The sequence below is a fragment of the Nicotiana tabacum genome, chromosome 9 (genome assembly GCF_000715075.1).
Source record: "Nicotiana tabacum cultivar K326 chromosome 9, ASM71507v2, whole genome shotgun sequence".
Lineage (NCBI taxonomy): Eukaryota > Viridiplantae > Streptophyta > Magnoliopsida > Solanales > Solanaceae > Nicotiana > Nicotiana tabacum.
The window spans coordinates 66,712,662-66,730,310 of record NC_134088.1 but is presented as its reverse complement, the minus strand read 5'-3'; positions in this window follow the sequence as shown (position 1 = coordinate 66,730,310).

The following is a 17,649-nucleotide window of genomic DNA, read 5'->3' as shown; positions in this document are numbered from 1 at the left end:
AAATTAAATCCAACAGAAATCATTTTTCTATGTTTCGAAAAAAATATTAGTGATCAATTTGGGTTATATAAGCAGCACAAATTGGCCAAAGCTTTTAGATGGATCAACTCGAGCTATACCTGAAACCCGCCAATGAATATATGCCAAGCAAATTCGGGCCGGTTATATTTTCATGAGCTAAATTTAATATTTCTAATAAATAACTTAAATCAAATAGTTTAAAGAAAGACTTGTATTACTATGGAATTTTTACTTATCTACACTAAGTTTGAAACTTATTTACCCTCACTATTAAGGTTTTAACTTAATTACAAATTTATTACAAATTAGCAATTTTATAAAAAGTAATGTATTAGACTCTAATCTTTCATACTTTCTCTCCCTTTTCTTCTTCTCCGTAACTAAAATTACAAAATCAAATTAGACTTCACACAAATTCCCTCCTTCTGTTCAGGTTTAGGGCCTAACGTCATAAGCTTCCTATCCAAATTTCCTTTAATAGAAGAATGTTTGGCCTCTTTCTGCTCGACTTCAGCCACACCTTTACGAGAACAAAGAGATTTGGCCATCAAGCAATTCCATTATATTTTTTCTTTCTTTTTATTTTTTGCTTTTTTCTTCTATGTTAAACAATGAACACGAATAATCACTTCTAAAAGAGGGAAGATAGTTAATTTCTTTTAACTTTGTGGAATCAATAAACTAAAGAGTATTAATCAGAAACGAGCAAATTGAATTGAAAACCCTGTTAATTCATTAGAAATTTCATTGATAGCCGTTAAAAAGTTTCGAAATTTTGAGTTTAAAAGTTGGATTTTATAAAATTGTTATTTGTTTGGATTGAGTGTTGTTGTAAATGATTGGGAATATCCTTTGGAGTTTATATCTCAATTTTGAGAGAATTTGACGAAGAATCAAGTTGGTTTTGGTTGGAATTTCAGATTGAAATTCGAATAAGAAGACATAAAATAAATTAGTATATATTTTATATGTCGGATGTACGAATGATATATATATTTTTATTATATTAATTACTGGAGAAATATCTTTTTTATTTTTACTAAATTAATTATTCAAAAACCAAAATCAGTGTATAAATAATGTGTAATCAATGTATAAACATTATACGACCAATATCCAGTGATTATACATCTTAAAAGTCTATCTATACATTGTATAATTTGCGTACAATTAATATGTAATAAGTATACAATATTATATACTGAGGATAAACTTATTATACATGGAGTATCTAGTGATTATACACTAACATTGTGTAGACTCTCATCATAAACTTATTGGGAGAAAAAAGAAGAGAAAAATCTCAAAAAAAAAAAAGAAGAGAAGAAAGATAGATCGGATCTTCAACCACCCATATACCCCAACCCCTCGTCTCTCAATTGCGCAAAGACCATTACACTGGCAAAAAAAAAGAGGCTTTTCGTAGTCTCTTATACTTCGTCCATTAAGCTTCTTCGTCCTCTTTGCAATGGCTATGGATCTTCGTAAACCATGAATTTGGTGTGCTTTCTGGCGAAAGGACCTTGCAGCAGTAGGGTAGAAATTGGAATATTAGGTGTGAGAATGAGATATGAGAATTAGGGTTTTTAGTTAGTTGGCTACAAAAAGTAAAGTATGAGAATAAATATTTAAATCGGGTAGTTAAAAGAGAATGAGGCTATTTTTAGTTTAGTATAATATGGGTTGCTAGTCTAGTTAATTGTTCATTTTTTTTCTTTCTTTTGTTGACTGAAACGGCGGGTTCACAAGCAGGGCTGTCAAGTTTGGCCCAAGTCCAAATGACCCACCCAATCCACCCAAGGTTGGGCGGGTTATCAACCCGTCCATTTACTGAACTCGGCATATCTTGATCCAACCCTTCTCAGCCCATTTAAAGTTGGGCTAATCTTTTAGTCCAAATTGATCCATGAGTAACTTTGCCAAACTATCTAATAAATTTTTTTTTGTTTGATATATTATATATGACCATAATAAAAGAAAAAAAAGTCTTATTTAGTAATTATACAATTAATAAGAAAATAATACATACTAATTAAAGCGTGATAAGAGTTGGACGGGTTGGGCTATGACCCAAAATTTAGCCTATCTTGATCCAGCCCATTTTAGCCCAAGTAACTTTTGGACGGGTCAATGACCCGCCTATTTATTAACTCAACTCATTTTGACTCGTCCAATATCGGCTCAACCCGTCCATTTGACACCCCTATTCACAAATGAAACAAAGTAGCCACTCTAAAGGGCTGCTATTTAGAAATTAGCCAGTGCGTTATGAATTTCAGTTTTTCAGGACAAAAATGTCCTGAAGTTAATATTTTTAATTTAAATTTCAGGACAAAATAAGTACTGGCTAATTCCTAAATAGCATCCCTGAGAATAACTATACGTGCACTTGCCCCCTATTCACAAGCACTAATTATATCCAACTGAGTCAACTCTACAACCAATACAAGGATAAAAGTGGGTGCTTTGTTACTTTGGTTGATATCTTGGTTTTTGTTAGTGCAAGCTGACATATACTCTTTCAACATTTTTTTCTCTCAAATTTGTTCATTCTTGTTAGAGTATATATTGGTGCCGTTTTAAAGATTCCTAACGCGTATATTTCTAATTGAGCTTTCAGGTTTTTGAGTTCTTGGCCTTCCCTTGTAACCAATTTTTGAAGCAAGAGCCTGGTACAAGTTAGGAAGCTGGACAATTTGCTTGTACGGGATTTCAGGTAGATTATCCTATTTTTCAAAATTTTGTTTTAAATTTGTATGCTGTTGTAGATGTACCAAATTTGTTTGAACAGAAAAATCTGATATTAATCGGAACTGAAGGATTTGGGATGGAGAAATTTCGAGGTTCACCACTGAAAGCACCATTGTTGCACTTCGGTGAAATTGAATTTCGTCAGAGATCTGAAATTTGTGTTAGAAATCAACTAGGTAACATAGAGTCTTATTGGAAACAGTAATACGAAGTTGAATCCGAAGTGTAGAGGCGATTGAATATGATTTTCTATGGCTTGGGTTAGTAATTTTGAAGTCTATTTTTGCGAAGAAGATGACTGGAGTCTTTTGTTTGGCTGCTAATAGTGCAAACTAAATAATGTGGTTTGATTTTAGAGTTGTAGTTGGCCATTGTCAGGCAACGAGACGGATTAAAGGGAACATAAGGGAGGCGGCGGAGGAACATGGAGAGAGGAGAGGAGAGAGAAAGGAAATGAGACTCCTTATAGAGATTGTATACAAATTATAAGGAATACACAGTTAAAACTGGTAAATAACATACTTTAGGCAATTCGAATAAATAAATTTAAAATAAAATATAGGAACGAAAAATTTTTCGTTATTATTCATCATATATAATACTTCCTCTGTTTCAATTTATGTGAATCTATTTGACTGAGCACATAACTTAGGAAAAAAGAAAAGACTTTTGAACATGTGATGTAAAATGAACATATATATTTTGTGTGAAACAAATTATTGCATAAAGATAAATTCTAAAATATAAAAATGAGTCATTCTTTTTGGCACGGACTAAAAAGGAAATAAGTTCATATAAATTAAAATGAAGAGAGTATTTTGTTATTTATTCACCTTAAAATAATTAGTATATTATATTTGTAATTAATGATATCTTGACACGCTTTGCAGTCCAAGTGGTCAACTGGTGTAACTAGGGTCATATTCCATCATCAAAAAAATTTACACAGTATAACAATCCCAGATTGTTAAATATATATTTCTTTAAATTGATTTTATATATATATATATATATATATATATATATATATATATATATATATATTTTTTTTTTTTTTTTACATATTTTAACACAAACATATTTACCTGCTTTAACTAAAATTTTCTTTTTATCAGATCTCTACAAATTATATACGCCTTCCCTAAAAAGACCCCTAAATCATATTTAATGCCTTCAATTAAGAAATTCAATTATACCATTCTTTTTCTTCTGTTGCATCAGTGTTCTAACAAGTGGGGGCGTGAGGCGAGGCATTTTATTTAATAAAAATCAACTATAATGTCTTATCTTTCAAATTATTAAAAAATTATAATATTTTAAAAATATATTATCAAACTACATAGTTTATCTCTCTAGAAATTAATAATCAATAAAATTCATCAATAATGTAATTTAAAATATTACTCCTTATGGATAAATATAAAATTACTTTTAAATAATAAAATAGTAAATCTTTGATAATTTTGATAGACAAAGAACTAGACATAAAGACTTATAATAAGTGAAGATGTAAATTTTGGCTAGTCAAGTGATATTTATTCTCACGATGATCTTAATTAGTAAATATGCAATACTATTTTGAGTTGCTCTCAATCTTTATACCTTTATAGATGAATAAAACTTTAATTATTCATTTGTTAAAGAATTTTAAGGGTCAACAATGCTAACTAGAAAATTTGACGTATAATTTTACGTTAGGAACTGTTAGGCGAGCTCCGAGCGATGAGCGTTAGGCTTATTTCCGGCGCACAGTCAGGCGCTCGAGGCACAAGTGTATAAGGTAAAATATGCTATGACACGTGGCCGTCCAAAAAAAGGGGCCACGTGGAACCCAAGACGGGGGGATGGCCAAAGACCGAAGGCAACTGTTTCGTTTGTCACCGGAAAGAATAACGCTCATAAAGATGTGATAAATGCTCTTCGCCTGGTAACATTTAATAGGGAATATTTCATGGCATTAAGAGCAATTACCCGTTATAGAAAATTTGGCATTTATGTTCATCGTTACATCTTCATCAATGCCCCTCATAATTGACATTAAAGAAGGGTATGATCCTAGGACCTCCTTCATAACTATAAATAGTGAGCTTAGTTATCATTGTAAAGGACACAAATTTTCTGACAAACTTACACTACATTCTATACAAAACTCAATACAATCTTATCTTCTTACTTTTTGATTTCGCTGTTGTTGTGCCCGGAATTCCTGTTCCCGGAACTGTTGCTTCTGCTGTTTCGTCTATATCTTAAGGCTAAGTATTGCATAATTCTTCGATTATTTTATTATTTCAGGATCAGATTAATTTACTTGTCTAAAAATCACGTATAAATTCAACTGTACTATTTTACGGGTAAATAGTTTGGCACCCACCGTAGGGCCTAGACAACTTTGTAATTAAATTGATCCTTTCCTTTTTTTACTAACGTGTTTTGATTATTTTGTCTTAGAAAGAATCATAAGAAATGTCAGATAACACTATTAATGACATGCACAACCCCGAGATTCAAGAGGATCAGCCTCATTTTGAGGACTCAATCAGTGACACCCATAATGAGGGGAATGGCGCTACACCGGTGCATGACAAGCAATATCCTCGATATGTTTGGGAGACCACTCCCGATGATGTTGATAAGGAACATGTCGTTGACGCGGTAAGGGTCCTTGCAAGAGCAACATGCGATCATTCTAGGTCACCTCATGCGACAGGATAAAGTTATGACGGAGTAAAAGCAGGCGCTGTCGGGAGCCTCAAATAATACAAACAGACGAGATCCGGTTCCTTCCGGGTTTCCCACGAATCAAACGACGCAGAGGGTCAACAATAACACTTCCAAGGGTAAAATTGGCTCCGATGGGCTAGGGGGAACGGATCTGGCCTCAACAGCGAGAATTAGAGGTGGGCATATTTCGGTCCGAACCGAAAAAATCAACCGAACCAAAAATATTTTTATTTCGGTTTTGGTTATTCGGTTTTTTCGGTTTAAAATTTTAAAATTTAAGTTTTTCGGTTCGGTTTTCGGTTATTAGTTTATTTGGTTTGGTTAACCGAAAAATCAAATTATTAGCAAACCAACAAATATTTGGTTGGTTTCAGTCTAATTTACCGTAATTTTGAAAGAAAATCAACAAATTCGTCAGTCCAATTATTATATAGAGAAAGCCCAATATGATAATGTTCAAACCGAAAATTGAACCGAAATAAATCGAACCGAATTTCTTAAACCGAACTGAACCGAACTTATTTCAGTTCGATTTCGGTTACTACTTTTACAAAACCGAAAACCAAATAACCGAACCGAATTTCTTAAAACTGAACCGATCGAACGCCCACCCCTAGCGAGAATGATCCTTTTAAGAATGAACTTTTACGGTTTATGAGGGAAGTGAACGCCCGCATGGACCAGATCCCGGGCGCGCCACCAGTGCTGAAAGGTCCAGACTTGAAAAAGTATACTCAGTTGCCATACAAGCCAAGTGCGGTACCAGAGTTAATCCCAAAGCGGTTCAAAATGCCTGAAATTCCAAAGTATGACGGAACTTCAGACCCTAGGAGCATATTACCACCTACACAACGGCGGTAAAAGGGAATGATTTATCACCTCACAAAATTGAATCTGTGTTGCTAAAGAAATTTGGAGAAACCCTCACAAGGGGAGCCTTACCATGGTATTCGTTGTTACCCGAGCATTCCATAGACTCCTTTGAAATGCTCACAGATTCTTTCATCAAAGCTCATACGAGGGCTAGAAAAGTACAGGCCCAAAAAACTGACATATTTAGGATTGCGCAAGGAGAGTTCGAGCTGCTACGAGAGTTCGTTACTCGATTCCAGAAGGAGAGAATGTTACTCCCAGCTGTCCCACATGAATGGGCGGCTGAAGCATTCACCAAGGGATTGAATCCGAGGAGTTCAGACGTTTTTCGAAAATTGAAGGAAAGCCTACTCGAGTTTCAAGCAACAACCTGGGCGGATGTCCACAACTGGTACGAATCAAAAATAAGGATCGAAGATGATCAGGTTGGTTTTCCATCGTCGACCAAAGGACGAGAAAAGAATAGAGAAAAATCAAAGGATGATTATGACGCATACATACGAACTTTGATGGGCCGGTTTTTTCCCTACGAACGGACAGAAGGCCACAGTAGAGGTTTTCGGACAGCTGACAGGTTCGCCGTTGACAGGAGGACTGATTGCGGTCGGAACAATCGATCACTATAGGATAAAGAAGTGTCAGGATCGCGGGATCCTTCTTACCCCAACTTATCGGAATACCACTTCAACGTCAGTATAGTGGAGTTGGTGTCAGCCATGAGAAACATCAAAGAAGTACGATTCCCAAAATCGATGAGATTTGATCCCATCCAGAGGTCCCAACTTGTGGTATGAATACCACGGGACGAATGGCCACCGGACGGGGGACTGTTGACATATCCAGGAAGAAGTGGCAACATTATTGAAGAATGGTCACCTCAGAGAATTCTTAAGTGACCGATCTAAGAATAATTATGGTTGTAACCGGGACAACTTGGAACCCACGAAAGCAGGAGAAGATCCTTTGCGTCAAACAATCAACATGATCTTCGTAGGGAACGAGATTAACAGGGTCACCTTTTCAGCAGCAAAGAATATGAAAGTATCAATAATGCATAGCAAAAGGCTTCGGGAAGACGATATCACTTTTACGGAGGAAGACGCAGACGGATTGCTGCTACCACACAATGACACACTGGTAATTTCTTTAAATGTGCTAGATTTTAAGATTAAACATGTTCTAGTGGATCCAGGAAGTTCGGCTAATATCATACAATGGAGAATATTGGAGCAAGCTAAACTCATCGGAAGCATTATTCCGGCCACAAAGCTCCTCGCCGGATTCGACCTCGCGAGCGTGACAACTCGAAGGGAAATTTTATTACTCACGAACACTGAATGAGTAATAAAAACAACTCTTTTCGAAGTAGTAGATGGTGATACGGGATACAACATCTGTAATAACTCGACCGGTTATTTTGCTTTAGAGATCCCCGTTCCCCTAAATAAGATTCCTCGTATGTGCTTCTACTATTTTATGACTAGCGAGTATGGTTAGTTTGGGATTTGGAAGGGTTTAGGTTGAAATCGGAACACTTAGTTCCTTAAGGTTGGCTAAAAGGGGCTAAGTTTGACTTGGGTCAATGTTTCAAGTAAAGGACCTTGGAACCGGGATTTGACGGTCCCAATAGGTTCGTATGATAATTTTGGACTTGGGCGTATGTTCGGATTGGGTTTTGGATGACTCGGGAGCGTTTCAGCGCTTAATATAGGTAGTTTGCACCTTGAAGGTCTTAAAGTTCTCTAAATTTGGTTTGGAGTAGATTTTGGTGTTATCGAGTTCTGTTTGAGATTCCGAGCCTGGGAATAGTTCCGTATGGTGATTTAAGACTTGCACGCAAAATTTGGTATCATTCTGAGTAGTTTAGGTATGATTTGGCGCGTTCGGAGCAAGTTGGAAGAACTTTAAGTTCATAAGTTGAATTAATTTGGTTTGGGGTGAGATTCTTAGTTTTGGTATTGTTTTCCGCTTTTCGAGGGTTCGAGCAAGTCCGTATCATGTTTACGGACTTGTTGGTATGTTTGGGCGAGGCCTTGGGGGCCTCGGGTGCAATCCGGGCGATGCACAGATTGAACTTGGACTCAAAAGGGCATTTGGTGCCCCAGTTCTGGTATGCCCGCACCTGCGGGCTTTTGGCCGCAAGTGCGAGCCCGCGGATGCATCCATTTGGCAGAAGAAGTGGCCTTGGAACATTTGGCCAGTGGTCCGCAGAAGCGAAGAGGTATGCGCAGAAGCGGCCTCGCTTCTGCGATAAAGAGCCGCAAGTGCGCGAAGGCCGCAGATGCGCTTCACGTCCGCAGAAGCGAGATCCCATCCATAGAAGCGGCCAGCACTGGGCCTGGGGAATTCCTCAGAAGTGGACCTAGTTCTGCAGAAGCGGTACCGCAGGTGCGGCCCAGGGACCGCATGTGCGAAAGTTCTACTGGACAGAACCTTCATCTAAGTCGGGACTCAGCTATTTTTGAGTTCATTTATTGCATTCTTTGGGCGATTTTTGGACCTCTTAGAGTGGTGTTTTCACTATCTTTTTGGAGTTAAGTAATTCCTATCTAATATGAGTTAAATAAATAGATTATGGGTAGATTGTAACATGTAAATTTGTGAAAATTGTGGGTTTAGACGAAAAAACCCAGGTTTTGATAAAAAAGAGATTTAACCACGAACATGGTTATGGAATTGAGTGAAAATTATATATTTGAATTCGTGAGGTTATGAGTAACAACTTTCTTTGAAAAATTTCGGAATTCAGGCACGTGGGCCTGAGGATGAATTTTTAGTCCTTCGATTGGGGTTGGGTAATCACTCTAATAGTTAGAATATGAACTTTTGAATATGTATTGATTAATTTATATAACATTTGAATAGTTTGGGATTGTTCGGCACCGAGTTGAGGCTTTAGAACAAAATTGTGACCGGAAAGTGAGCCTTGAGACGAGGTAAGTTTCTTGTCTAACCTTGTAAAAGGAAATTTTCCCCATAGGTGATTTAAATTGATATTTGCTTCAAATTATGGGAGCTACGCACACACGAAGTGACGAGAGTCCGTGCGTAGCTACTATTCATGCTTATGTCCGGATAGTTTAGGACCCAAATTATAAATTACTCGTAATATTTACACCCTACTTGTTAATTTAAGTGCCTAAATTATAGTAGAACTTGTTGGAGGAATTGTAAAAGACCGAATTTCATTTACTTAAATTTTTAGCAGATTACTTGACCGTTAATAAAAATTTTATTACATAGTGTATTAGCCTCGTTATAACGTTTAAGTCAAATACTTATAAAGTATCCTCTCTTCTTGTGGAGCGGGCCGAATGTCTCGGCAGTAGATAGACGCATTTATGGATCGTGCCGCACGTCCCTCGACAGTATACACGTTACTCTGGATCGGGCCGTACGACCTCGGCATAAATCGTGCTTAATAATACTCGGAGCCTAATCATACTTGATATTATTTTGTGGCTTATGGGGTTACACTTATTAATGAAGGGAATTTATTAATTTGTGAAAGACTTATTTGCTCCTTCTTGTTAATGAGTTATTATTATTATTTACATAACTCATGCTTATTTAGAATTTTCTGTATTCATATTGTTAGCCCATAGTAAGTGTCGAAGTCGACCCCTCGTCACTACTTCTTCGAGGTTAGACTAGAAACTTACTGGGTACATGTTATTTATGTACTCACACTACACTTCTGCACTAATCGTGCATGATCTGAGGCAGGTGCATCTGGCGGTCCTACCTGCGCGCTTCCCAGATATCCCGAGGCCTAGTGGTGAGCTGCTTCCTGAGCCGTTCCGCAGCACCTAGAGTCTCTGCTTTGCATTTATTTCTATCTATTTTCATTTCAGGCAGTAGCTAGAGTTTTGTATAATCTATTAGTGCTCATACAGTTGTGACACCAGGTCTTGGCATACACACTAGCATACATATGGTTTTGGATTATTCAATTGTTATAATTGCACTAAGCTGCTTTCATCTATTTATTTAAAATTTGCGGTTTCTCCTTTTAATTAATGGAGTTACCTACGTGAAAACTTATTAAAAGATGAATAACATGATTTAGTTCACTGTTGGCTTGCCTAGCGGTAACGTTGGGCCCCATAACGACCTGTAGGAGAATTTGGGTCGTGACAACATGGTATCAGAGCATTAGGTTCACGTAGGTCTCACAAGTTATGAGCAGGCCTAATAGAATCTTGTGGATCGGTGCAGAGACGTCCGCACTTATCTTCGAGAGGCTATAGGGTATTAGGAAACTACTCCTTCTTCATCTCTTATTATGCAGTTGATGTGGTACTAAGTGTCTTTCTCTTATTCTCTCACACATGGTGAGAACGCGTGCAGCGAATGTTCCAGACCATGGAGGAGCTGCTCCCCCTGTTGCTAGAGGCTGAGGCCGAGAGAGGGCTCCAACCCGTGGTAGAGGACGAGGACGTCCTAGGGTTGCTCCAGTTATGCCACCAGTGGATCCAGTAGAGGATCCTATTATCACGCCCCAACTCGGAAAGCGCGACCGGTGCCCAACCGAGTGAATCCGGTCAAGCAAGCCTGTTAGACGCTTTCTACCCAACGCACCCATGATCAAGAGAAGACATAATTTCATTAATTAGACAGTAGGGAGATCATGCACACATTACTAAATCATTTCCTTAGTTACTTCACTTTTAAGTCTCAAAATACACATATTCTTATAGTTTGAGTGGAACAAGTGATCAAAACACAACATAACTTGTTCGACTTTTCTAGCTCCCATGTACAACCCACATAGTATCTGTTGATACCCAATTTTTCTCTCATATTTTATAAAAATACATATATACTTTCAACATGGCATATTTGCATCATCATTTAGTTTACAAACCTATACAAGCATTTTCTATAATTTTTTATAATTTTTAGAGCTTTTAAATTAATTACTTGAATAATTATTAATTACTCCTTCAAAGTATTTGATGATGACTTAACTACTTAAAGTTATTGTTTTCGCACCTATAATACATGTTTCAAATATTTTACTTTATTTTATGTAATTACATTAATATTGTTAAGCTATTTGTGCAATTTTGCAGTAATAGCCTATATCTGTACATAAATGCTCTTTATTTATATTACTTGTGTCAAAATAGCATTTTATATTTTTATAATATAAATTCTTTATTGTTAAGCATTTCAGCATATAAATAATATTTTTACTTATTTGTCAAGCATTTTTATAAATTATTTTCGTGTATTTAAATAATAGCCTAGCTTTAAACTAATTTTCTGAACCAAATTGGCCCAATATCTTTAGCCCAACCCTTGTCCCAAGACCAAACTACACCTTAGTTATAACCCGGTCGGAACCCGATCCGCGACCCGCCCGCTTCTCTTCTAATCCTGGCCGTTGATCTCCAATGTATGAGCTGGGTGTGTTTCTTCAGCAATTTGACTGACGAAAGGGTACATTGGATGTTTAAATGGTTCCCTAGCATAGAGTACATCATCAGTTCAAGAGAAACCACTCATTTAGTGCTGATCAGGTTAAGAGAAATTTATTCTTATGCTCTTATAAGAGTAATGAGGCAAGCGGAAAGAAAGCAGGTTATACCTCGGGTTTCCAACATGGTCCACTATAAAGCAGACTTTAAAGGGAACATCATTTCGTTCAAGTTCGAGGCGCAGCATATGTGGAATCAAAAGGTCGTTGTAGAGAAAGACACTATCGAGCCAGACAGGTATCATGCCGACCATGTATACTTCTACCCGTCGTGGTTGGTCGATGATATAGCGGGAGATGTCAAACCAGGGATTAATCTGGAAAATAGGGTTATCGATGATGTTGCTGAAGCACAAGTCAAGTATAGGATGCTGTGCAAGAGGGTTTTTGAGTCTGAAGCTAGACATTTGGAACAACACAAAGTGGATATGGAAGCTATCGGCGAATGGAAAGAAATTTCTACTAAATCAACAGAAAGATTGGAATATTTGGAGCAAGGGTTAATGGAACTCGAAGGGAAGATCAGGAAGAGGCTCTCAGATTGTTAGAATACGGAAGGCAGTTAGGGAGGGCACCTAGCAAGGGCTTACCTACTATTGTACATGCGCGACCTGGGGAACTTGATTGATGGATCCAAGAGGGCCAAGCATGGAGAAGGTCCCTCTGGGGCCAAATAGATTAGGGAATGGTGTTCTTTACTGCTTTTTAGCTTAGTTTTAGATTTCGAATGTAATAGGGCAAATGCCATTAGTGACTTTCTTATTATTGTCATTTTAGTAAGGATTTGATCCATTTTTGCATTAATGAAATGACACTATTATTGGCATCAATTTTCTCCAAGTCTATATGTCGCTTAGGCCTACCTCAGGCACAACGAGGTCCCCCAAATTAGGACGCGAATTTATTTACTGATTCTGCAACACATATTCAATATTGCAAGCATTCTTTCAATATCCCTTACTGACTTGGTTACCTTTTTCTTTTCTTTTCTTTGTTTATTCCCATTTCCCAAAGGTTGGTTTGTGCATACTAGCATCATCCGCATATCATACTAGATTTAGAGGTCCTCCACCTCCTCCTCCACCCAGTGATCCTAAAGGCAAAAGCAAAGGGAAAGAAAAAGTGGACGATTCAAGCAGTATCATAAAGGACAATGCAGAGAACGTTGAAACCTCGGACGGTCGGAATACTCCAGCACAGAACGAATTGATCCTACGCCCGGAACAGAAAATATTGGAACTACAAGGGGAACTTGAGTAGGTCCGGAACTTGGCAAACCTTTCCCTCACCCTAAACTTCCCTGACATCAACCAACAAAACACAAACGCCCAAAACCCGACACCTCCCCAAAAACATGCAGAATCAAAACCCACCACTGAATCCTCTCGCACCACATCAATACGCCACACCCTCTCAGAACCACAACCCTCCACCGATACCTACTCCCCAAAAACACCATTACCACCCAACTCAATACCCACAAACAATCACATACCACACCCCTTAGAATGCACCACAGCCTACTCCTAACCCGCAAAACTCAACCAATGACCACCATTACGCCCAGATTCCCGGAGTCCACCAAGGCAATCCTATATATGTGGAAACCTTACCCCACACCCCACAATAGACCCTATACATACCCAAATCCGCCGAGAAGGACCTGCTCATCAAGAACATGGCAGAGGAACTCAAGAAACTTACTGGCAGGGTTCAAAGTGTCGAAGGGGGCAAAGGCATTGAGGGTTTGAATTATGAAGATTTGTGTATTCAGCCAAATGTAGAACTGTCAGAGGGTTACAAACCTCCTAAGTTCGAAATATTCGACGGAACTGGTGATCCGAAGGTGCATTTGAGAACATATTGTGACAAGCTTGTAGGAGTTGGTAGGGATAAAAGAATCTGCATGAAGCTGCTCATGAGAAGCCTCACCGGAGACGCCCTATCTTGGTACATCAATCAGAACCCAGAGTAATGGGTTAATTGGGTGAGAATGGCATCAGATTTCATGGATCGGTTCAGGTTTAACACAGAAAATACACCAGATGTTTTCTACATTCAAAATCTCAAGAAGAAGCCAACAGAAACTTTCTGCGAATATGCTACTCGGTAGAGGTCTGAAGCTGCAAAAGTAAGGCCAGCACCCGAAGAAGAACATATGAATAAGTTCTTCATCAGAACTCAGGATCCGCAATACTACGAAAGATTGATGGTTATTGAAAACCATAAATTTTCTGATATCATCAAGTTGGGAGAGAGAATAGAAGAAGGGATCAAAAGCGGAATGGTGACAAATTTTGAAGCACTCCAAGCCACAAATAAGGCCCTGCAGTCAGGAGGTATCTCCAAGAAGAAAGAAGTAAGTGCAGTAATGGTAGCCCAAGTTCCGAAGTCTCCTCTCATATACCAAACACTTCTACCCACATATCAGCCTTCACCTCCCAGATACCTACAACCTGCCACCACTTACCATACCTATAACACCCAACCTGCATACTACCACTCACCACCAGCCCGCCAAAACTACCAAAAACCTAGACCAAATTTCGACCGCAGACCACCCAGACAATACACACCAATTTCTGAACCTATAGACCAATTGTACGAGAGATTGAAGGTTGCCGGTTATATAACTCCCATTCCCGCTGTTGCTATAGAAAATGCTTCCCAGTGGATTAATCCAAACAAGATATGTGCCTATCACTCAAGCATGAAAGGTTATGCTATTGATGAGTGTCGTACTTTGAAGGATAAAATTCAGACATTAATTGACACCAAAGTCGTACAGGCAAAAGAGGCTGCACCCAATATCCGTAACAATCCTCTCCCAGATCACAGGGGTGGAGGAGTAAATGTGATAAAGACCGATGAACAATGGGACTTAAAGGGGTCAATTGGACTCATTCGGGAAGGGGATAATTATGAAACATCTCCAATCACTCTCACACCTATCATGGTACACACTCAGGTACCAATTGAAGTTGAGGTAGCTACACCAACTCCGTTTGAGGTTAAAGTAACAACGCCCTTCACCGTGATGGTAGCACCAACATAGTCTTATAAGTCTAATGCTATACCATGGGATTTTGTTGCGGAAGCAAGAAGAAAAGGAAAAGCAAAAATGGAAGAAACAGGTGCAACGCAAGGCATGACCAGAACTGGTAGGGTTTATACACCCGAGCATTTAGGAGGAATGAGAAAAGAAACTGGATCTAAATCACCTGTCATTGAGACTGGCCCGAATGACCTTTGGAGAAAGGTGCAAGTAAGGGAATATTCTGTGGTTGATCATCTGAACAAAACCCCTGCTCAAATATTCATTTTATCACTGCTGCAAAACTCTGAGGTACATAGGAGTGCCCTGATGAAGGTGTTGAACGAAGCCTATGTAGCCAACAACATCACCAGTGGAGAGATGGCCAACATGGTAGGGAAAGTGTTGGAAAGCCACAAGATCACTTTTTATGAAGACGAGCTGCCACCAGAAGGATTAAGTCATAACAGGGCACTGCATATCACAGTGCAGTTTGAAGATAAGTTCATTGCCAGAGTCCTGATAGATGGGGGTTCGAGTCTCAACATCTGTCCACTAACTACTTTGAAAAGGTTGGGTAAAGGTCTGCACGAGATACGAGCAGGAAGTATGAATGTGAAAGCATTTGATGGGTCTCAAAGGGCCACAATTGGGGAGACCAACCTCAGCCTATAAATGGGTCCAACCTGGTTTGATGTTGAGTTTCAAGTGTTGGACATATCTGCTACCTACAACCTATTGTTGGGACGACCTTGGATACACGTCGCTGGAGCCGTAGCTTCAACTCTACATCAGGTCATGAAGTTTGAGTGGAACCATCAGGAAGTGATCATCCATGGGGACGGGATTAATCCCATTTACACCAATCAAACTGTTCCGGTCATTGAGAATAGCAGGAAGTTGGGGGGAGAAACATGGAGAAACATACCATCGCATCGAGCACATCAACACAATTGAAAATGACAAATGGTGGAGCAGTAAGATAGAAGGCATATTGGCATAGACAAAGTATGAACCTGGCAAAGGTCTCGGTAAGAACCTCCAGGGGATCACCAAACCGATACATCTAAAGCATCACGGCACAACTTTTGGGCTTGGGTATGAATACACCTGGCACAAGTATCAGAATTGGTCGCCACCATGGCGTGGTCCTTATTACCCTCTAGAGCAACCAGTACTATATTTGAGCCAGTCATTTCATCAAGCTGACATGATGTGGGAGTCCGAAGAAGATGAAGTTCTAGCTGGTATAAGGAATCTGTTTCTGGATGATGAAGACATGGATTGCAGTGCGATAGTTGAGGAGGAGGAGGAGGAAGGCCTCATTATTCAGACCATGGAGAAGGGAGCTATTCTCAAGAACTGGACTGCTGCACCATCAAGGGCCTGTCGAGTTCCTGGGTAGCCTGGGAATTAGCATCATTTATTTTAAAAGCAATTTTATGAGCATTTAAGACATTTTCAGTATTTTGTTATAAGCATGTTTTATTTGAAATAATTGCTTGGGTCATCGAGCCGTACTTGTTTGACGTTTTTAAGATTTATCTAATGCATTGTTATTTTTAGTATTTATTATTATTCTTTACGTTTTTCTCTACAATATTATTATTACCTATCCCGATGAACTTACGACTGTGACATGTAATGAAACAACGCAACATAAGGATAATGATTCAGAGGATCTGGAAGAGGATATAATACCCGAGAAAATTGTCAGAGAAGTGAAAAACTTTGAAAACAAGCCTAAGTCCAATTTGGATGAGACTGAAACAGTTAATTTGGGAGACTCCGAAACAGTCAAGGAAACATGTGTAAGCATTCACCTATCACCATCAGAGAAGGCAGAGTATGTCCGGTTCTTGAAGGAGTATGAGGATATCTTTGCATGGTCGTATGATGATATGACCGGTTTGAGCACGTCCATAGTGGCTCATAAACTACCTACCAACCCTATATGTCCGCCTGTAAAGCAGAAGCTCAGAAAATTCAAGCCATATATGAGTCTAAAAATAAAGGAGGAAGTCACCAAGCAGATCAAAGCCAAGGTTCTCAGAGTGGTTGAATATTCGACCTGGTTGGCTAACATTGTGCCAGTTCCAAAGAAAGATGGGAAGGTCAGAGTGTGTGTCGACTATCGGGACTTAAACAGAGCAAGTCCCAAAGATGATTTCCCATTGCCCAATATACACATACTGATCGACAACTTTGCCAAGCATGAACTCCAATCCTTTGTGGATTGCTTCGCGGGATATCATCAGATCTGGATGGATGAAGAGGATGCCGAAAAGATAGCCTTTATTACACCATGGGGAGTGTATTGCTACAAAATGATGCCGTTTGGCCTAAAGAATGATGGAGATACTTATATGACGGCCATGACAACCATTTTCCATGACATGATACACAAGGAGATAGAGATATACGTGGATGACGTCATCATCAAATCTAAAAGAAGCACATATCATATAGCAGATTTGAGGAAATTCTTTGATCGACTTCGAAGGTACAACCTGAAACTGAACCCCGCAAATGTGCCTTCGGGGTCTCCACTGGAAAGCTGCTAGGGTTCTTCGTCAGCCGTCGAGGACTTGAGCTAGACCCGTCAAACGTCAAGGCTATCCAAGATTTGCCACCTCCAAAGAACAAGAAAGATGTGATGAGTTTCTTGGGGCGTCTCAATTACATCAGCCGTTTCATAGCACAATCAACTGTGATTTGTGAACCGATTTTCAAAATGTTAAAGAAAGACGCTGCAATAAGTTGGACT